This window comes from Aotus nancymaae, unplaced genomic scaffold (assembly GCF_030222135.1).
Source record: "Aotus nancymaae isolate 86718 unplaced genomic scaffold, 86718_ANA_hifiasm-v0.15.2.pri h1tg000036l, whole genome shotgun sequence".
Lineage (NCBI taxonomy): Eukaryota > Metazoa > Chordata > Mammalia > Primates > Aotidae > Aotus > Aotus nancymaae.
In genome coordinates, this window is record NW_026988450.1 from 90963366 (window position 1) to 90985675 (window position 22310).

General features: G+C 48.7%; 2 long non-coding RNA genes across 2 annotated transcripts; one reads left to right on the top strand and one right to left on the bottom strand.

Annotated features, from left to right (window-relative positions):
- Nucleotides 1–285: 285 nt before the first annotated feature.
- Nucleotides 286–11678, bottom strand: LOC135278066 (uncharacterized). The gene is made up of 3 exons (XR_010345651.1): nucleotides 10982–11678; nucleotides 10630–10717; nucleotides 286–591 (listed from the first exon to the last, which is right to left on the bottom strand). It is a non-coding gene; the product is annotated as an uncharacterized LOC135278066 (long non-coding RNA).
- LOC135278065 (uncharacterized) lies at nucleotides 3346–8808 on the top strand. The gene is made up of 2 exons (XR_010345650.1): nucleotides 3346–4082; nucleotides 6806–8808. It is a non-coding gene; the product is annotated as an uncharacterized LOC135278065 (long non-coding RNA).
- Nucleotides 11679–22310: the final 10632 nt, after the last annotated feature.

Genomic DNA, 22310 nt, shown 5'->3' on the forward strand with positions numbered 1-22310 from the left:
ATACAAAAATTAGCCAACTGTGGTGGTGGGTGCCTGTAATCCCAGTTACTCAGGAGGCTGAGGCAGGAGAATCATTTGAACCCAGGAGGCGGAGGTTGCAGTGAGCTGAGATCACGCCATTACATTCCAGCCTGGGCGACAGAGCAAAACTTCGTCTCAAAAAAATAATTTAAAAAAAAAAAGGGATATGATTCACCATGAAATCCAGCAGTTGCAATCCTAGGACTTTATCCAAGAGAAATTAAAACTTCCGTACACACCTAAAAAATGGACATGATTGTTTATTGCGACTTTATTTGTAGTACCCACAAAAGGAAAGAATTCATTTGTTCTTGAAAAGGGCAAATGACTAAACAAAGTGTGATCCAGCCCTGCTGGGAAAACCACAGCACAAAGACAAAGCTCACCGGGTCTCAGGAGCCTTATGCCGAGGGACGTGTCCGTCTCAAATGCCACAAACTGTGGCTCCACGTAAGTGACCTTCCTGGCAGGACAGAACTGTGGTGATGGAGGACAGTTTGCAAGTTACCGGAGTTGGTGGTGCGCGGCGGAGGGCAGCCATGTCCACGAAGGCGTAGCACAGGGGAGTGTCTGCGGTGACAGAAGGGGCTCTGCGTAGCACATGGGTGGGGGCTGCAGGAGTCCACAGATGTGGAGTTCCTAGAACTCGGGGCACACTGTATCGAGGTCAGTTTCCTGACTGTCACGTCGTATTACAGAATGGAAGATGTAACCATTGGGAGAACCAGGATCTCTCTAGACAGTTTTTGCAACTTCCTATATCAGAGGCGTGTGAACCAAAGCAACTCCATCTTGAATAGGAGCTGGGTAAAATGAGGCTAAAACCTACAGCCCAGACGGTGAGGGCATTCTAAGTCACAGGATGAGATAGGAGGCCGGCACAAAATACAGGCCATACAGACCTTGCTGATAAAACAGTTTGCAGTGAAGGAGCGGCCAAAACCCGCCAAAACCAAGATGGCCAGGAGAGTGACCTCCGACCATCCTCACTGCTGCACTCCACCAGCGCCGTGACCCTTTACAGACGCCATGGCACCGTCAGGAAGTTACCCTGCACGGTTCAGGAAGGGGGGGCATGAATATTCCACCCCTTGCTTAGCATATCATCAAGCGATAACCATCAAAACGGGCCACCAGCAGCCCTCGGGGCTGCCCTGTCTTCGGAGTCGCCATTCTTTTATTCTTTGACTTTCTTCACAAACTTGCTTTCACTTGGCACTGTGGACTCGCCCTGAATTCTTCCTTGCGCGAGGTCCGAGAGCCCTCTCTTGGGGTCTGGATCGGGACCTCTTTCCTGTAACATCTTTCTGGCCACCACAGAAGGGACTCTAGTGCAGAAACCCTCAACCCAAAGGTTAACTTTGAGTAAGTGGTGGGGTCTGGTAACATCTTTCTGGAGAACCACAGAAGGGACAATAATGAGGACACCCCCGACCCAAAGGAAATAGCTGCAGCACTGACTGGATGACTGCGGTAAGTGGTGGGTACCTGGGTGAAGAACGGGATTGGCTTAGAGGCCCGACTTAGGGGAGTTCAAGTCCCTCCTAAGACAGAGTGGGTTAGAGGCCCCTCTTAACACAAGGCCCAGGACGCGTGACTGAGCTTGGAGGGTTAGAGTCCCTTCTAAGATTCAGGGGGTTAGAGGCCCTCTGGGTAAAGCCCCTCTCGGCTAAGAGCACGCTCGGCCCTGCGGGCTGGTAACTGCTTCTCTGTTAGGATTAATCGGCCTTGCACTGTCTGCTGGCGGCTGTGGGTGACAGCGTTAGGCATGTGCAGGGTCCTGGGACATGGGGAGTTTTTTTCTCCCTAAAAGGAGAAACTTGAGAGCTGATGGGACTGCTGGAAAAGACCCCTTTGCTGCCAAGAAGCCGCCGCCTGGACTTTTCAGTGTCCCTGCGGTGGGAGGGTCCGTCTCCGGCCTCCGTGAGCTCTTCAGCTTCCCCACTCGGCCACGGGCAACGCTTTTCCCTCATTCCTTTCCTTTATTTCCATGTCTCAGGGCGACCATCTTGCCCAGAGACTGCGTGCTGAAACTTCAAGTCGGAGGCTGGATTAAAGGTGATGGGGCCCATCTGGGGGCAAATTTAAGCCTCACCAGTTTGACACTGGGTGCTATGCAGCATGGCCGACGTCTATGTTTTATCACATGTATTTTGCTCTGGCCAGAACGAAAATGATAATTTTCCTTTATGATGCGGCTTGGCCCCCAGACCCATGTGTGGCAAGCGGATCACTAGGGCCGCTCAGGGAAGGGACCCCAGAAGCCTGGCATGCTGGCAAAAGGGTAAGAATGTCTTACCAGTCAGATTTCTGGCTTCTCCCTCTGTGCAAATGGTTAAATGAATGGGGAAAAAAAGTCAGTGTTTAGCTCATCTGTAAAGTTTTGATTAGAGCAAAAAAGCATTCTAAGGCTAGTCTTGAGCTGCTGGATGTTGTGCTAGGAATTTGTTTTTCTGTGTCAAGGAGTACTTTAGGCTAGAACACGGGCTTAGAACACCTGTAACCCTCCTTTTCAAGATGACCCAGCAAGCCGGTCAGTGACAAACGTGGCTGCAGGTCCCTGAAACGAACACAAAAAACTGAACAGAGTCTCCACCCTGTTTTGTGTCCTTGGGAGCTTGACCTTTTAACCATGTGGTGGCACTGATTTTTGGTCTTTGCCTTTGGGAAACAGGAGTTTTAGGGTTCCTGTCACAGTCAGCTCTCAAAATCATATTAAACGGTTAAAAGCCTTGTAAGCTCGAAGTTAACTACTCTAGACTCCTGCTGGGAAGAGAAACGGAGGCTCACCCCTGCTGCAGCTGAGGAGCCAGGTTTTGCCCTTTCACAGTGGTGGTCCTGGTTCGATCCCCCGTAGGAAGTAACTCGTTTCTGGTTTAATATCTGGTGACCTTGTCTATTCTATTCTCCTCTGCAGACTGTCTTAAATTTTTCTTTTTCTAAGCACCTGGGAGGTTACCTTTGGTAAGTTCAAAAGCCAGAAATATCAGCCATTGGGCATAAGAAATTCTATAAAGACTTTATAAAGAGTGCTATGGTTAAAATCAGTTTAATTAGAAGTGGTTATTCAAGTTCTAACAGCCTGCACTCCCTGGGAAAAACAGGAGGCACCAGAGACCCCCTTCCTGGCCCTTTTCTTCCAAGGGCTCCACCCTAAAGCCAGTAATTCAGTTAAAAAAACTTAAAAACTGGCAAATGAAAAATCTTACAACTACTGCAGTAATGTTCGCCTTTCGTGTAGCTACATGTGTGTTGTGTGAAATGTTTATATTAAAAACTCTAATTGGTTTAAACAAAAATAAGCACATCAAATATTTTGAAAGCAAAATAAAAACTGAAATGCATTTTAGTTCTTGTAACTTTAGTAATCCTTGGGAAACAAAAACAGCTTTAATAATTGTTAATGAATTGTTGATAAAATAAAAACACTTAGTCTAAATTACGCAGGTCAGATGTTAAGTTGGCTAAATGCTTTAAGGTCATAAACTGCTTCTTTAACTTTTAAAAATTGTTCAATTTACTCACATTAAAGCCATTAGATTCCAGATGAGGCCTGGGGACATGTGGAATCACCATGTTCCCTAGCTGTCCAAAGATTATAAAGAAATTTTATATAAGAAAGGACCTAAATTCTTGTCCTAAAGTAAAATGACTGGTTGTTTAAAAGGAGGGATGTTTGGAGAAAGTCACAAAGTCCAAAAACATCTCAGATGGTCTGTGCACGTTGTGAAAGAATTCGTGAAAGGGAATTTATGTAAGAAATGCTGTGCAATTCAAAGGCTTCCTAAATGCTTCATAAAATGTGGCTATGACTCTTACTGTACAATCTGCCTGCTTCCATAAGATGAGTCCCGGGCCGGGTGGAGCTGGCCACACCCCTAGCTACGCGGAGAGTCCGCCCTTATCTGCTCTTCTGCCAGGCGTGTCCTAGGGTCACCTCCACACCGAGTACACAATTAAAACTGCTTACTCACCAGGGTTTTCACCAAAAGTCAAAGTCAATAAAAGTTAACCTTGTAACATGGAATTGAGGCTACTGAAAAAACAGTTTTACCTGTCAGGTACGTAAGGAACGTAGAGTGCACTTTTGGTAAAAAATTATAAGAAGCATGGGAATGTGAATTTTTTTTGCCTAAAGGGATCAAGAATTGTTGTAAATTAGATAGAATAAAGCTAAAGGTTTGAACAGTTGTGGAAGGTTTATAAAAAAATTAATTGTAAGAGAGATTCGGCCAGGCGCGGTGGCTCACGCCTGTAATCCCAGCACTTTGGGAGGCCGAGGTGGGCGGATCACAAAGTCAAGAGATCGAGACCATCCTGGTCAACATGGTGAAGCCCCGTCTCTACTAAAAACACAAAAATTAGCTGGGCGTGGTGGTGCACACCTGTAATCCCAGCTACTTGGGAGGCTGAGGCAGGAGAATAGCTTGAACCAGGAGGTGGAGGTTTCAGTGAGCCAAGATCGCACCACTGCACTCCAGCCTGGTGACAGAATGAGACTCCATCTAAAAAAAAAAAAAAAAAGAGGAAGACAGATTCTGTGTGTGGACATTGGTTAAATTAAAGGGGTATTTTGGTATTATTCAGTTTTTCTATAAATTAAACATTGGAATAAAAGCACAACAGGTTTTTCTTAGAGCAAAAATCTGCTTATAATCTGCTCTTTAACAAAAACTTGTGAAGGGTTATAAAAGGTTTATGACAATCTTACCTTATGGTCAAACTGATTAAGATTGGACAGATTTATTTATAAGGTTTTAAGAATTGGGTTTAACATCAATAATGCACTCACACAACAGTGACATTTGGCTTATTGGGTACAAAGATCCTACAGGAAGCTTTGTCCTGTAAAAAATGGTGTTTGGTTTTCTCTGGGAAGTATTTGAATAAAAGTGTTACTGATATATTCCAAAATTATGGGAAACTCCTGTCGTTCTGATATGACTTAGTGTACGTTAGCAGCAATAATTATAATTGTCACATAAAATCATTGTATGCCACAGGGGTAACAAATTTCCTTGTCAATCATTTAACTATGGCTGCCCTGAAATGTTTTGTCACCACAGAGAATTGTTACTTTGTTTCAATCCTCTTTAAGAGGTGGTTTACAATCAATTACAGAACTCTAACAGGGATGTTACGTTGTTTTTGTTGTGGTGGTTTAGTTATTTGTTTTCTGGGAAGGAGTCGCTCTGTCGCCCTGGCTACAGTGAAGTGGTGTGATCTCAGCTCACTGCTACCTCCGCCTCCCCTCCCCAGTTCAAGTGATTCTCTTGCCTCAGAGTCCTGAGTCGCTGGGATTACAGGCACGTGCCACCATGCCCCACTAAAAGTAGTAAAGGTTACTTTTAGTTTAAAAGTAATCTTTTAAATTTTGCTTAAAACATTGCTGACCCTCTGTTTTGTTTTTCAAAGTCAAGGAAACTTTTATTTATTTATTTATTTATTTATTTTTATTTTTATTTTTATTTTTTTTGAGACAGAGTTTCACTCTTGTTACCCAGGCTGGAGTTCAATGGCATGATCTCGGCTCACCGCAACCTCCGTCTCCTGGGTTCAAGCAATTCTCCTGCCTCAGCCTCCTGAGTAGCTGGGACTACAGGCGTGCGCCACCATGCCCAGCTCATTTTTGTATTTTTTAGTAGAGACAGGGTTTCACCTTGTTGACCAGGATGGTCTCAATCTCTTGACCTCGTGATCCACCCACCTCAGCCTCCCAAAGTGCTGGGATTATAGGCGTGAGCCACTGCACCTGGCAGAAACTTTTATTTTGAGCTATTTACAGCTCTTAACAGTTAAGTATGTATCCTCCTATAAACAAGATTTGGAGCATATTTGTTTATACCTAATTTCTCCAGAATTTGGAAGCTGATTGTGAGTATTCTTAACTTATGGCAAATAGTTATTTACATAGGTGCAATAAGAATCTGTTTTCTCTTGTAACAGGACAAAAATTGGAGAAATTGGTTATTTTGTCAAGGCTTTGACTGGAATAGTGTGTTTTCACTTAGGAAATTAAACCTGACTTATAGAGCCAATAACTGGCCTCCTACCTTGTCTACAATAGTCCCTGTGCGGGGTTTCTGACCTGTGGTGAGTAAAGAATGTCACTTTCTGACAGGTCCAGAAGCCCCGAGTTGTCTTGGCCCTAAGAGGAAAAACATTTACCCAACTCATAGGTATTTGAGGGTAAAAACCCATGGCTGGAGTCAGCTTTCAAAAAGTCTTATCTGAGATTCCTTATGAAACAGAGTTCCATCAAAGCCAATTTAAAAAGAGTTTATGTGAAAAATAATTATTCTTGCTGCCCTTTATACAAATAATCAGCCAAGTATAATAAAGCAAATCAGTTTTACCATAATTGGTCTTTAGTAAAAATGGGCAACTGGAGAGAGGAATGTTATGTTTCAGGAACTACGGCACACTTGTTACTAAATTCTAGTCTCATTCACTGTTTTGGTTTGTTTCTGCAATTGAGGCTAACCCTGCTGATTCCTGTGAACCAACCAGTGATCTCTGGCTGCTGCTCAGAAACAAGAGGGATGGGCAGTGTGAAAATCTGGATCAGGGTTCTAATTCTGGGCGCATTACAGTCAGCTAACAGCCCATAACCGGCTTAGTTCCAACAGTTGCCCAGTTCATTAGGGCCTTCTAATTAAGTTTACTTGGAACGACTTTACTTATTTCGCTTTACTCCTGTGGAATATATTGCTGTTATGCTCTTCGTAGGGAAATACAGGAGCAGCTTACTGAATGTTTTCTTAAACACTTATTAATCCTGCAGATATCACCTTCTGTCAAAACGCAAGAGTTACGAATGACCCTTACCACACTGACGCTTTCTGACTGAGCTCCTCTCTACCCTGAAGGCAAGAGACGCTCATAGTTAGGGGAGAATAGCATCACCCTTATTCAGCCGGAACAAGTCACAGAAGATGGATCTCCGTCCCTCTGCAACCCTTAGGATCAAGGGTTCGCTTATAAAAGGGAGGGGGGAAGCATCAGAGGCGTGTGGACCAGAGCAACTCCATCTTGAATAGGAGCTGGGTAAAATGAGGCTAAAACCTACAGGGCTGCATTCCCAGATTATAAAGCATTCTAAGTCACAGGATGAGATACAAGGTCATCACAAAATCCAGACCATAAAGACCTTGCTAATAAAACAGACTGCAGTGAAGAAGCGGCCAAAACCCGCCAAAACCAAGGTGGCCAGGAGAGTGACCTCCGGCCGTCCTCACTGCAGCCATGACCTCCGGCCGTCCTCACTCCACCAGCGCCATGACCGTTTACCGACGCCATGGCACCATCAGAAAGTTACCCTGCACGGTCTAGAAAGGGGGGGCATGAATACTCCACGCCTTGCTTAGCATATCATCAAGCGATAACCATCAAAACGGGCCACCAGCAGCCCTCAGGGCTGCCCTGTCTACGAAGGAGCCATTCTTTATTCCTTTCATTTTGCACTGTGGACTCGCCCCAAATTCCTTCTTGCTCTAGAGCCAAGAACCCTCTCTTGGGGTCTGGACTGGGGCCCCTTTCCTGTAACACCTGAGATTGCACAGAAACCGTCAAATCAGGTTTAGCCTAGAGCCACCTCCTTACATATTTTAAGTGTGGCCTGAAGGTTTTTCTGTAATCATGAACTATACTAGGTGGAAGTGTAGACACACCACAGCCGACACCGTGCCAGTCGCTGAGTTTTGCCCAATCAAATGCAGCCAGCTGCTCAGACCGTGTTCAAACAAGGCAATGGCCGGGATGTAGCCGTCGAGCATTTCTGTGCGTCTCCTCCGTTTCTGTCCGTACATCTTCCGCCCCGTGGCTTTTCGGGAGTCTCTGAGCCTACTCTGGTTGGAAGGTTGCTGGATTCTCAAATTGTTCATTGCTCAATTAAATTTTATTCGGCTTCAGTTTTTCTTCTGTCAATATTTCAAAGTAAAATGTTTTCTAAAATCAGAGGTATTTGTAGAAATACAAAAAAATGGAAAATATTTTTTCTTCTGTCAGTTTTTGTGAGCTTTTTATTAGTAATTTATTCAATTTACCGAAATTTCCAATTTTTTGGCATAAAGTTGTAAGACTTTCTTACATTTTAAATCTCTGTTGATCTTGATTTTTTTCCATTGCCAATACTAGTTATTTTAATTTTTTTTCTCTTTACTAGCGTTAAAAGAAAACTTCAGCCAAATTAAATATAAAGAAGTTTGAGCAATGAATGGTTTGCAGATCGGGCAGCCCTCAGAATCACAGTAGATTCACAGAGACCCCAGTGCAGCCACGTGGTGGAAGAAGATTTATAGACAGAAAAGGGAAATGAGGCAGAGAAACGGCCGTGAGGCACAGCACGGACGGCTGGGTCACAGGTCGGCGTTGCCCGATTTGAACACGGTTTGAACACTCGGCAGTCTGAGTGGCTGAAGTCCGGCCGCTGGGATTGACCAAGATTCAGTTACTGTCACAGGCGAATACTCCTGTTAGCTTTTCAGTTTTGGCTATTAAGCCAGGTTACGGTTCATCCACAAGGACTCGGGTATGGAATTACGGGTCCTTCTCAGGCCACTTCCGTCTGCTTTAACACTACTCTCGCCAGAGTTCTCCACGGCACCAGCTACTCCAAAGAAATAACTAATTTATTGATCTTATCTAATGCATACCTGTTTCCTATGTCATTAACTTCTCCTCTTTAATTTCCATTCTCTTATTTTTTGCACGTTCCTGTTCGTGCTGTAACTTCTCGTGCTGCAAACTTAGTTCATTAAAGCTCAACATTTTCTGTTTTCTAATATACGAAGTCTACGGTCACCTCTGAGGCTGCCTTAGATGTGCCCCGTGAACTTTGACATAGAGCCCATTTCTCCTCATTTACTTTTTGTTTTCTGATTTTCCTTTTAATTTCTTAGGTGATCCATGGCTCATTCACAAAGAGTTATGTTTCCTTATTTCCAAAAAGAGCAAGATTGTCTGTGCTTTTGTTAATTATTTCTAGTACAATTGCATTGTGAATACAGAAGCCGCTTTGTATCATTTCAGTTCTTTAAACTTTGAGGACACGTTTTTTATGGCTCATTATAGGATCAATATTTGTAAATGTTTGCACATACTTGAAAAGGATGTGTACTCTGTGGCTGTTTGATTCAGTTTCACTGGACTGGGACCTGGATGGGGAGGTGCTAACAAAAGGAAGTAGGGGGCCAAGGGAGGAAGTGAGACTGGCCTGCAGAGAGGAGGGCCCCAGTTCCAGTTCAGAAGGAAGGGGTAGGGACCACAGGGAAGCCAGGGGGAGGCAGAGAGGGGAGGAGGGGAAAGGGGAAGCAGAGTGCAGTGGAGGGGGAAGCAGTGCTGGGGAAGTGGAGGGGGAGGGGGAGGTAGTAAGAGGCAGTGGAGGGAGAGGAGAAGGCAGTGGGGGGAGGCAGTGGGGGGAGCCAGTGGGGGGAGGCAGTGTAGGGGAGTAGGGGGACAGTGAATGGGGAGGAGGAAGCAGTGGGGGGAGGCAGTGGGGAGGGCAGTTGAGGGGAAGGCGGTGGGGGACAGTGGAGGGGAAGATCGTGGGGGGACAGTAGGGGGGAGGGAGAGGCAGTGGGGGTGGGTCACCTACTCAGCCTGGGCCCCCTCCTCTGGGCCCTGCTGTGAGCCCAGCCCCTTCCGGGCTCTGCCCCTGCTGGGTACTGGAGGAGAGCAGGGTGTTAGCCCAGAACAGCCCTCAGCCCAGCCCCCCTGCCCCCAACTCCCTCACGGAGCCTGCCCTCTGGAGTTCAGCCCAGGGACTTTGTCCGGTTATTAACCCTCGGGGGTCTGGCCTGTGGCCTTCAAGGGTTCCCAGCAAATTCCCCAGGGTGGGGTTCAGAGATGGGAGGGCCTTCCCCAGGCGGCCCAGCCTACGCTCATTTCCAGCCAGGATCAGACTCAGCCCCAGCAGAGGTCCAGGAGCAGCCTGGAGGGTCTCAAACTCCTCAGGGCTGGGCCCCCCAGGAAGACTTGCTGGGGGTTGACTGAGGGGGCAGAGGGGTGGAGGCACCGCAGACCAGGCCTGGCATGGCTGCGGGGTTTCCACCACCACGGACAAGGTGTGACAAGGTCCCAGACCCGCAGGCTGGCGACCCCTGTAAGGCACCTCGGAGGGTGGGGTGTCAAGGAGGGGCTGCGGATGGGGGAGGCCGCACAGATCCAGAGCCCTGAGATGGGCCTCTGCTCCTCTCCCTCCCCTTCCTTTCCCTTCCTCTCCCTCCCCTCCCCTGCAGGCCTCCCCTGCAGGCCTCCCCACTGCACCTCTCACCACCCAGCCTCCCTCCCCCAGGCTTCAGGAAATTGAAACTCAGCGCGCTGGGCTCCTCCCCCTCTGCCCCAGGCCCAGGGCATAACCAGCTCCCTGCCTCTGCTCCCGGAAACCACCTGTGGTGGGGGCCCGAGGGCGGGGCAGAGGAAACCAGCCGGACCACTCTCCGCACCACCCGCAGGAGGTCAGGGCTGCCTCTGACCTCAGCCGTAAACCCAGAGCAGAGGGAGCGCTGGGCCCAGTCCCAGATCCCAGGAGGGCAGCGGCTGGGAAACGTGAGGATGACCGTGCCCCGGTCCCAGTGTGGTTTGAAACTTAGAAACCTGTGAGCTCACCTGGGAAGTGAAGCAGACGCCCAGAGATGGAAGCACAAACCAGCACTGTAGCAGGAAAGGCCTCAGAAGAAACCTCTCGGACGCCGAACTGGGAAGGAAGGGGTGATTTATTCAGCCTCCAGCATAGTCGCCTAACAGCGGAACTCCCTAGCAAAGAAAATCCTTGCCCTTTTAAAGGCTTACAACTCTAGAAATGACGTGTGAAAGGGTCTCAATCCATGAAGTAGGCATGGGGTACGTGACTTAGGTGGGGTCCGATCGTGTTTAAGTAAAAACGAGGCGTTCCGGAAAGATTCCTCCACACCATACCTGTGATCTGTAGATGCAGCTGTGGTTAGCAGTGGGGTCTTACCCTTAATCCGGCTGACTTCTAACTTCTCTCCAGACGCAATGCAGCAGTCTCGGGGGAGGGGCTCCTTCCTCAGCATTGCCAGTGTCAAAAGGCAAAATTTTCCCAAATTTAAATTCTAAGTGGCATTTCTTTGGCATTCTAGAATCAGGCAGCCCCTCCCTCTGCAAGATAGGAGCTGAGCAGGGGAGGCTGGCCTCACAGAGGAGGGGCTGATGACAGCAGACAGAACAAAACGCGCGTTTATTTCTGTTACTGTCCTCACAGGGTTAAAAATAGAGGCGGTTTTTCATCGCTGATTCAGGCCGACCGGAATCTCCTCTTTGCTGGAAACGCTCTTCTCAGGTTCGCCTCCATTGTTCCACTGCACTGAGTCACTTCTGCCTTGATGGGTCTGGGCCCCAGGCCCTGGGCAGGAGCTCAGTCTAAAACAGTGGCCTCCGGTAGACTTTGTTCAACACCAAAAATAGAGCATTTGTCACACGGATGTCCCTGCCCTTGCCAGCGTCCCCTGTGGCTCTGCGCCGTGCTCAGGGGTCCAGTTCAGTTTCCTGGCCTTGGCTTTGGAAGCCAGGAGCCCTCCCTGGGCTCTGGGGCAGCTTCCTCTCAGGGAGACCCTGCCAGCTCCAGCCCAGTTCCCCAGTCTCATTTCCCCTCCCGCGGGGCTCTGGCACCTGGAGAGGAAGCTCCCCAGGGTCTGCTCCTCCTGCTGCTCCCACCCACCCTCCCTCCTCCGAGCCCCCCACCATCCCCTTCCTCTGCAGCTTCGTGGGGGGCCTGCTGCCTCCTCACTGAGTAAGTAGTGAGAACTAAGCTCTGACTTTTTATCTTGCCCAAATTCTTTCTAAGGCGTCTGGGGAGTCATGCCCTACAAACCATAAATTCTCATCAGATGGTTTTTTTCGTTTTTCTGTTTTTGAGATGGAGTCTCACTCTGTTGCCAAGGCTGGAGTGCAATGGCATGATCTTGGCTCACTGCAACCTCCGTCTCCCAAGTTCAAGTGATTCTCCTCAGCCTCCCGAGTAGCTGGGATTACAGGCGCCTGCCACCTCGCCCGGCTAATTTTTTGTATTTCTAGTAGAGACGGGGTTTCTCCATTGTTATGAGTAAAATTTCGATGCTGCAAAAGAAATAGCACTTGAAGATAAATCCTCTGAGCAAGGCAGTTTACTTCTATAGAAGGGTGCAGGGCACAGATGGAGCAGTGGTGACTCACTTTTGGACAGGGGGGAAAGGGGAACTACTCCCCTACCGCTGTGTCTAGGCTTAAACCACACAAGCTAGACTACTCCCGATTGGCTATTCTAAAGAGAGCAGGGGTCCCAGCTGGAGTGGCAGGGTGGGTGGTTCGGCGGGAAGGACAGTTACAGGCAGGTAGAGCAGGTAGCCAGGGGCGACCTCAGTCAAAGCAGGTGACTGGAGCAGGTGACTGAAGCAGGTGACTGGAGCAGGACGGAGCCGAGGGCTGGGGAACAGCTGTAAGCGACTGATTAGAACTGGTGGAGAAGGTTGTTTACTGAAATACAAGGAAGTTAAACTTTAAAATGGAGGACAAATAACTGAACACAATGACATACTGATTCTTTCAGGAGAAATTTAGAACTCATTGTGTCCATACCATGTTGGGCACGCTGGTCTCAAACTCCACCTCGGCCTCCCAAAGTGCTGGGATTACAGGCGTGAGCCACCGTGCCCGGCCCAGATGGGCTTTATTTAACCCTGTATGTCGTGACTTACTTTTCAATCTGACTCTGGCAAAACAGGGGAAAAAATAAAAACGTCTTAGCCCAAAATATATTCCTTGCTATTTTGAAATTGCCCTGCAAAGTCTCTTGTGGGAAAAATCCACATTCTGTGGAGAATCCCCTTCCCCCTTTCTTTTCCCTCCTTTCTTTCCAGATTCAGGAGATAATCAACTAAAATCCAGGCAACGTTTTAGGTTTGATAAGAAACATTTACAACCTGCTCTATATCTGAAGTCCACTATCTGAGATATTCCTCTGCACAAGAAAACTTGGTCTTCATAATCCTTTATCTTAACCTGAGCATGCTTTTCCATGGATCCCAGGTCTTCAGAGAAACGCAACCAGTTGTCAACCAGAAAATGTTTAAATTTACCTATAGCCTGGAAATGCCTCCCCGCCACCCCATGCCCCTGCTGCTTTCAATTGTCCACCTTTCAGAACCGAGCCAGTGTATTTCTTAAATGTGTTGGAGTGATGTCTCCTGCCTCACTAAAGTATACAGAACCAAGCTACGCCCCGACCACCTTAGGCACGTGTTCTCAGGACCTCCTGAGGGCTGTGTCACGGGCCATGGTCACTCATATTTGGCTCAGAATAAACCTCTTAAAATATTTTAGAGTTTGACTCTTTTTGTCCAGTAGGACACAGCTAGAATCTGGAAGCCTCCGGAGGAGAGCAGGTATCCACCGCGTCAGTCAAGGAAAATGATGAGACAACTTCAGTCATTTTAGGAGATTTGCCGGAGTTCAGGACGCACTGGGGAGACAGGTCTATGCCTTTCTCCGAAGATGATTTTGAGAGGTCCAAATTTAAAGGAGAAAGGGCAGGCTATTGAGAAGCACATAGTTTTCACATAAACAAAAAGGGCAGAGGAAAAATGTGGGGTCTGCATTTTACATAAGATAACACAGACAACATGGGGTGGGGAGCAGGAAGACATGCATTTGTGTCTGAGGCGACTGCACCTGTAAAGAGAAGCTAGCAGTTTGCATTGCCAGCAGTGACGGTTTCACAGCTCACCAAGAATTTCCTTGTGGCTAAAATACGGGGGAGGAGGGTAGCTTTCCTCCCATAGCCATCTTATTTAGGAACCAAAAAGGGGAAGGCAGGTTTGCAAGGTCCAGTCCCCGGCTTGACTTTTCCCTTTGGCTAAATGAGTTTAGGGTCCCAAAATGTAATTTCCTTTCACAGCCGTCTCACCCCCACCCCGGCTGGGGTCTGGTGCCTCCCTCCCTCCTGGGTAGCACGTTCATCCTGGGTCTGTGTGCACTCATGGTGTGTGTGTGTGCACGCACACTCCCCATGGAACAGATGCAAAGGCTGTGGGAAGTAGAAAAGTTCCTTTTTAAAGTTTCCATTCTTGGTAAATCGTAAGTGTGCTAATAACTTTGTTAAGCCCTATCCTACGTAGCCATTTGACATGCCATGCTTACAGGCACATAGTACATTCTATGTCCTTGTGCTTTAACCAGGATATCTGTGCCGGACGTGCTCACAGGCATGTCCCAGCTCTCCACGGCTTTTACCTGTTTAGAAAGGTTTTAAGTTGTTAGCGAATCAGGTTTTAGTTTAGATTGTGAGGTCTGGCTCCAGCCAATGAAGATCAGACACAGCAGTGAGGACGACCCCAAATGCATAAGGGATAAATTTGTCTGTTTTCCTTTGTTCATTGTACTCTCATGGCACGATGGCTAGCGAGGTACCCTTCCTGCAGTCCAGGAAGTAAAAATTGCATTGCTGGAAGATCCTTTGTCTCAGGGCTAATTTTTCTTTGTGGCACTGAGCATCTATTTCCAACATCCATTTCCCCTATTACCCGTATTCGTGGGAAATAACGCTTCAAGGTGATGCTTCAGTTGCTCCGCTGCAGAATGTCCCATTGTTGGCTCGCCCTGGCTGTTGCTTCCTCAGCCATCCCCTACTTTTCCAAAAGTGTTAATGAAAACTCCTGCTGACTTTTCTTCCATGTGTCAGGAGACACCCATCGCTCCCCTGGCAGCCGCTGGCCCCTGGATTAAGTCACAACCTCCTCTGTCATCTCCCTGTACCCACCTGGCAGCCCAGCAAGTGGTGCTCTGGAGACAGAAGTCAGCTCCTCTCCCTCCTTCCTCCGAGGCCCACAGTGGCCTCTCTTCAGGGACAACCAACACCTGCACCCCCTCACACCCGGCCCCCACCTCCGCAATTCTGGAACATTCCAGATACATTCAGCAGAGGCCACTCTCTCTTCCTCTCCTGGATGCTCTGCACCTAATTCCCCCATGACCAACTCCTCACACCCTTTTCTGTCTTTGCCCAAATGCAACCTTTCTGGGGACCCTGCCTGACCACCGTCCTGAAGAGTGCAGCCTCCCGCCCACTGTGTCCCGGCCTCCAGCGCCACCCCGCCTCCCTCTGTGACACTGTGTAGGTCACTCACTGCTTAGGGTCTTCCTGTCTTGTCTCCTCGCATTTATGGCTAAAGTTGCACTATGGCAGAGAATTTTCTTACTGAAGTTGTCCGAGTAGCTAGCACACTGCCTGCTAAGAAGCAGGTGCTATGCTAGATAAGCCCTGGACGGGTCGGCGCCACCGCCCTCAGGAGCAGCCTGCCTCCCAAAGAGAATAGCCCTGGCTTGCAGCTGGGAGGCGAAGCCGCGAACACAGGCAGCCGTGTGTGCTCACTTCTGCCCACATCCTAACCTCACAGAGCCCCGACTCTGCGGCTGCCGCATGCGGCTCTCCACAGGGACACTTCGGAAACAGGACAGGACGCACACCAGGTCCTCTGTGTCTCTGCCTGAGTCACTACAGTCCTTAAAACAGAAACAACCATAGTCCTTGCCTTTTCCTGGGCCTAGGAGGACACCTGCCAGGGTTAGTGACCGTGCTTCTGGGGTCTGTAACCAGATGCACCCTTACACCCAGACTCGCATGCGACTCTGCTCCAGTGTGACTTCTGTGTGAGTGTGATGTGATTTCACACACACTGAGCCCCACTGTATTCCAGCCGTGGGATAAGACCGTGTGCAGCCGTATTGCAGAACCTCTCCAGAGGGCTCCCGGTCTGGAGGCCTCAGGCTGCGGTCCTCAGTGAAACTTCTGAAGAAAACAAACTTTAATTCTTTGAAAGGCTGATTTATTTTCTTTAATTGACACAAGAATTGGGACAAAGGATAAGACTATTTTCCCACCTCCCCGACATGCCTTGCCAAATCGCTTTCCAAGCAAACTTTACCAATTTATATTCTCATCCCTGTTTGAAGGAGAGTCTTTAATCTCACACTCGTTCTCACTGTGCATTTTAATTATAAAAAACTTTGCTAATTGAAGGGTTAGTATTTCATCCTTACCATCTTCAAGTATGTTGTGTGTAAAATTTTTCTTTTTGGAGCTGCAAAGAAAAAATCAGTTTTGGGACGAAGGATCTCTCAGCAAAGAAATTCCTTTTACTTCCTGCAGAAAGGAAACCCCCGTTAGCAATCTTGCCACCAGAGTACAGTGAACAAAGGAAAGCAGACATACTCATCCCTTATGCATTTGGGGTCATCCTCACTGCTGTGTCTGATGCCCATTAGTGGGAGCCAGACCTCATAATCTAAACTAAAACCTGATTGGCTGACAACTTAAAACTTTTCTGAACAGGTAAAAGCAATGGAGAACAAAAAGGAAGTCCAAATAAGGAAGGGGCACAGGCTGTGAGCTGGGACCTGCCTGTGAGCACGTCCGGCACAGGTATCTTGGTTAAGGTACAAGGACGTAGAATGTACTACGTGCCCGTGAGCATGTCTCACAGCTACATAGGATAGGGCTTCACAAAGAGCTACTAGCAAAAAGCAAGATGGCTTTGAAGAAGGTGTTTAAGAACAAACTATTATTTTTAACACTTACGAATTTTTTCTTAAACAAAAAAACTTAAATAAAAAAATTCTCTGCCATAGTGCAACTTTAGCCATAAACGCAAGGAGACAGGACATGAAGACCCTAAGCCGTGAGTGACCTACACGGTGTCACAGAGGAGGCAGGGTGGCGCTGGAAAAAAAAAGTTTTTTTCCTTTCTTTAAGGAAACTTTGAAGAGGAACTTTTCTACTTCCCACAAAGTACAAGGATGGTGGCCTCCCGAGTGCTCCGGGACAGGCCCAGGGACGCCACTGCCCTGCACTGGCTCCATTTCCTCTGGATGTCCCATGTCCATGCCCCTGTCCCGTGACCTGGGTTCTGTGTCCTGTGTCTGCACTGCTCCTGGCAGGTCTATGTCTCCTGTGCCAACCTCACACCACAACCCACTCTGCCTTCACAGTCACCTCTTGTGACCCTGAGATCACAGGCTGCATTTCCTCCATTGGGGAACCTACTTTCCAATCATCACCCACTTTTCTGACCCAGAAGGAGTCGTGCTGCCACCCTCTTTCCCTTCTTGGCACCAGCAGTGGCCTTGTGGGGGCGCTACTGTCAGAGGACAAGCACACTGAGCTGACCCCTGGCTTTGGGGCTCACCAGGGCCTGGCTGGAGATGGGCACAGGTTCTTGGCCCCTCCCAGGCTCTGGGTCTCTTGCAAGCGCTCACACCTCTGAAGGCGCTGGGTGACTCCCTCGCTGCCTAGTGCGTGTGCACACAGCCCTTATGGGCCAGACCCGGCAGGTGGAGCCATGAAGGAAAGAGTGAGCCCTCCCCCTTGTGGAAGGGACACTGTGGGGGAGATGGCCCATGAGCCAATGCACGGAGTTAGATGCCACGTGGCGGGGAGAGCCCTGAGGCACGTGGGGAGAGGGGTTGCTTTGGAGGCTTCTTCCTGAAATGAGGGAAAGAGGGCATCCTTTGCTGGCCTCTCGCCAGAAACAGGTGGGTGTCCCAGGAGCAGGTGCAGGCAGCCTTACAAGGAGCTTACAAGTGACCTGCAGCACCCAGGGGTTGACAGGAGCTAGGAGCCCCAAGCAAAGTGAGAGCAGAATAAAAAGAAAAGGTATTTTAATCAGGATCTTAGAAATGGCGATTTTGGAGAGGGGATCAGTGAGCTCCATCCAGCTGAGGTTGGGCTGGGCTTAGGCAGGTTTCCTGTGCCCTGCACATCTGGAAAGTGTCAGCACAGCTACGACCGATGGTGGCCGGCAAGCGGCTTGTGGTGGTCCCGGCGGATGGCCACCCTACTCCGTGCGGCTGTCTCTCCAGGAGGTTGGTGATCAGGCCCGGCGTAGAGTTGAAACCCAATGCAGCTGTTCTTAGGATCTGGCCAAGTTCGACAGGTCGAATTCCATGGGTGTGCATGGGACCAGGGTCCACCCCCGCCTGCCTTCCCGGCCCTTTTGTAGTGTGAACCCTGAAAATTCGAGACAGGTCCCAGTTAATTTAGAAGGTTTATTTTGCCAAGGTTGAGGACGCGCCGGTGACACAGCCTCAGGAAGTCCTGATGACATTTGCCAAGGTGGTCGGGGCGCAGCTTGGCTCTATACATTCTAAGGAGACGTGAGACATCAAGCGATACACGTGAGAAGTACGTCAGCTCCGTCTGGGACAGCACGCAGCAGAGGCAGGAAGACCTGAGGCGGGAAGAGGCTTCCAGGCTGCAGTAGGTGAGAGCCAGGCTTGCCCTCCTCTGAGCTTCTGATTAGCCCTCCCAGAGGAGGCAGTCGGATTCACGTCTATCTCTGTGAGCAGGGACCCTGAGGAGTTCTCAGCTCACCTTTTCCCTTTGGCTCAGTGTTTCGGGCCAAGGTTTATTTCCTTTCACAGTGGAGCCTCTGGCATAACCACTGCATCGTGGGTTTTCTTTTCCCACCCTTGCCCGGGACTGCTGGGCACAGGAGTGTGGGAGAGGGTGTCCCGGTGGGCCCTCTTGACCCTGTGTGAGCCGCAGCCCCCTGTCCCCATGGGTGTTAGGAAATACCCCGGCTTGGACAGTGACACCTTTGTCTATCTGTCTTGAGGAGCCCCAAGTAGCCACGGGTGGTCTCGGTGCCAAGTTGAATGAAAGGGAGCATGACCAACATGCATTTTGACTTCCAATTCCACCCAGCCCCAGGCCTCAGCGATGGCGCACAGCGACCCAGGGGAGGACAGGCAGCCCCACCTCCGCCCCAGGCTCTGCACTCTCACCTGCTAGCACTGTCTGTTGGCTGCTGGCTCAAGACATGTCCAGACCCTGAAGGCAGCACCTGTCGGGAGTGCCTCCTCGCGGGCACTGCGCAGCCTAAGCAGGCCTCTTTTCACCCTCTAAGGGAGAATCCTTCTCAGAGCAGGCATTTGGGAAGGCCCCTGGAGGCCGAGCCCAGGCACAGTTGCTGCTGCGCCAAAAAGGAGGAGCTTGAGGGGGGTCGCAGGGTGGGCGCCATGGCAACGCGTGGGGCAGGCTGTGAGCAGCAGAGACAAACTGTGGAGTTCTAGAACATTCCAGCAGAGCAGGCAGATCCACCAAGCATGAAGCCAATTGTGGGAGGACGGCTCTTAGCCTCCTCTACAATGAAAGGCTTAAATTCGCCCAGCAGCTGTCGGGCTCCTCAGAAGAATGATGTGGGACGGAGGTACCCTCATATGAAATCAGAACTGGCAAGAGAGTTCAGAGGACTTGCTGGGTACAGATCAGTACACACAAATTAATTGTATTTCTGCATGCCAGCCACTAACAACGAAATGAAAAATGTTTAATGTATGTAAACCATATATGCACGACATTATGAATATCAAATACCCAGGGGTAGACATAAAGGAACCACCCACCAAAAAGTTACTGCATTTTTGTTAAGATCTAAGTAAATGAAGATATCAGTCACGATCATGGGTTAAGACTTTGCTTCTTTATTTGTTTAATTTTTTTTTTATTTATTTTTTTGAGACAGAGTCTCACTCTGTTGCCCAGGCTGGAGTGCAGTGGTGTGATCTCAGCTCACTGCAACCTCCATATCCCGTATTCAAGTGATTCTCCTGTCTCAGCCTCTCAAGTAGCTGGGCTTACAGGTGTGGGCCACCACACCCAGCTAATTTTTGTATTTTTAGTAGAGACAGGGTTTCACCATGTTGGCCAGGCTGGTCTCGAACTCCTGACCTCAGGTAATCCACCCACCTCGGCCTCCCAAAGTGCTGGGATGACAGGTGTGAGCCATGGCGCCCGGCCAAGACTTTTTTTCTTTAAAGCATTATTTCTCTCTGGGTTGTTCTTTTTTCTCTTTTTTTGTTTTTTAGAATAATACAGTGTCAGATGTTTTAAGTATATGGGATCACCAGTACAAACACAGCAATTACAGCACTCAAATCTTAGTGTCGTGCATATTTAATATATCCAATACCCACAACAATGAAGTCATTTTCTACTTTGGAAACTTTGTAGAAGTAGTTTTCATTTTAGCAAAGACAAAGCTCATATGAGCCTACAGTAGGTTTTAGTACTCTGTTCACATGCCAAGGGATGAGGCTGAACAATAAATTCATCCTTTAAAAATGTCTGCGAACCAGTACGATTTTCTTTTCTAGTTTTGCAGGGCAATGGCTACTAAGGAATATTTAAAAGCCAAAGAGAATCCAGCAGCAACAAAGTTAATTAAATAAGGAGACTAAGAGAAAAACAAACAGTTCAATAGTAACGATTCGGTATACCTGCCAGCACAATCAAATCAGTGTGAACACCTTTAAAGCACAAATATTTAATGTGGTGCACTGTTGTATCTAATTACACCAGACGTCTGATGCTTTATGTGAATCCAAACGCATGCTGTAAGTCAGTGCTTTGGAAAACGCGTCCACTGCAGAAACGCCCACAGTAAGCAATGCTATCCGGCAGCATGGTAACGTGAAGCATAAAACAGGGAACTAGATAATTTTTATGTCAAAGCTGAAGCAAAATGCAGAATGGTGAGCTCATGAGTTTATGAATCTATCGTAACTAGGAAGTGCCGCCTTCAGAACGGTCATGCTGTGTTTGCTTTTAGCCGCCTGCTACTTGAGATGTGCTGAGCTAGGTGCCATATGAACACTGAAGAATAAAACAGAAAAGGCTCTCTGCAAAGGAAACAGCATTGGCCCAGGAAGTACTCAGTATATCCCCACAAATTTAATCAAATACGGTTTTTGAAACTGAAGAGAAAATGTTTTCCAAACAGGTAACTTTCTAAGCGCACATATACAGGCAGTCAATTTCAGGGGATGGTGGATATTCAGAAACGTGAAATTGCCGGTTGGCTTTTTCAGTTGATGTTATACTTACTTGTCTCATCAACGGCACTCCCTGGGTGCTCTTCCTAGAAACTACATTCTTACAAGTCAGGGTCGGACTGGCAGACCCCAACCCTACAATGGATGAATAAATTCACTCAGACACAGAATACTGTGGAAGAGCGGGCTAGGGTGGCTGTGGCCACTCACCCGAAGGCGTTAACAGCTGCCGGCCTTAATGCCATCGCCAGTATTTTGGCTTTGTGTGTCTCAGGTCCCACCAGCTGACATGCTCCTATAAGCCCCCCACTGCGGCTGCCTTTCCTCCCGATTGCCTGCATTGCTTGCTGGCAATCCACCTTAGCTTTTTCATAAGCCAGTTGCAACAGTAAGATATCAGCAGCCTGGGCATGACTAATCTGTCTCCTAATTGCCTGGGTTAATAAACTTGACAAATGGCTCCCAAGGCCCTTGTGGAACATTTACAAAAGATCCCTGCTGACCTCCGCTTTCGGGAATTCAGTCCCAAGCCCTGAGAACACACAAAGACACTTGAGCAAAGGCCTGGAGATCAGAATCTAGTAGTCGCTGCACAGGGACATGGGGGCCCCTCTCCCGGAGCACCGCAGCTGTTCCGTCTTGCCCAGCCGCCTGATTCTGGTTGGCTTGTTGTTCGCACAACTCGTCACATTCTGCCTTCCAGAGCAGGTGTTGGCTGGGCTCCAAAGTGGTTTTAGCTAGCACTGACCGGTCCCGTGGGGTCAGGTGGAAGCTGTCTGCCAAGGCTTCAATCATTCCTTTTGTAAATGGGCTAGTGGCTCCATTTTCTTCAATGTGTTTTCTTGCTCTTTATAAGCATTAAAGGAAACGGGTTCGTGTGCGGGATTGCCCTGTCTATCTTGCGGGCAGGCTAAGAGCCCCCCTTTCTAACGCCACGTGCCTAAGACAGGGGCCCGCAGCTGCAGTGCCACCCTTGTCCTTTTTCTGTTTATTGGAGGAGGGGCTCTGGCGAAACCTTCACTTCCTCCTTGCTATTTTGGCCCAGTGACAGTGGGGCTGAGGGCCTCTGGGGCGGTAAGGTAGGTGTCGATTCTCCCTCCTTCCCCTTCTTAGGTTCTTCTGTGTATCATGGGACTAGAGCCACCCTCACTAATGCCCATAGCAATAAAGACGATAATGGGTCCCATTGCATAATTTTGCTTGAGAGCTCTTCCCGCCTGTCCCCAGAGCTCTAGGGCTAGCATGCCTTCTGCTGGGAACCGTGGATTAAGTGAAGCAACAATTTGCATTAGGTCCCTAATCGAGCCTGTGAAACCAAGGCTCCACTAGCTTTAAGCAGCTGTTTCAGTACTTCTATATACTGCCTTCACTGTGCTGATAACTGCCGTCCCATGATGAAGCCCTCACCTGAACAATCCCTCCAAACTTGGATATCCCAAACAGGCTCCAGTGACTTACCGACT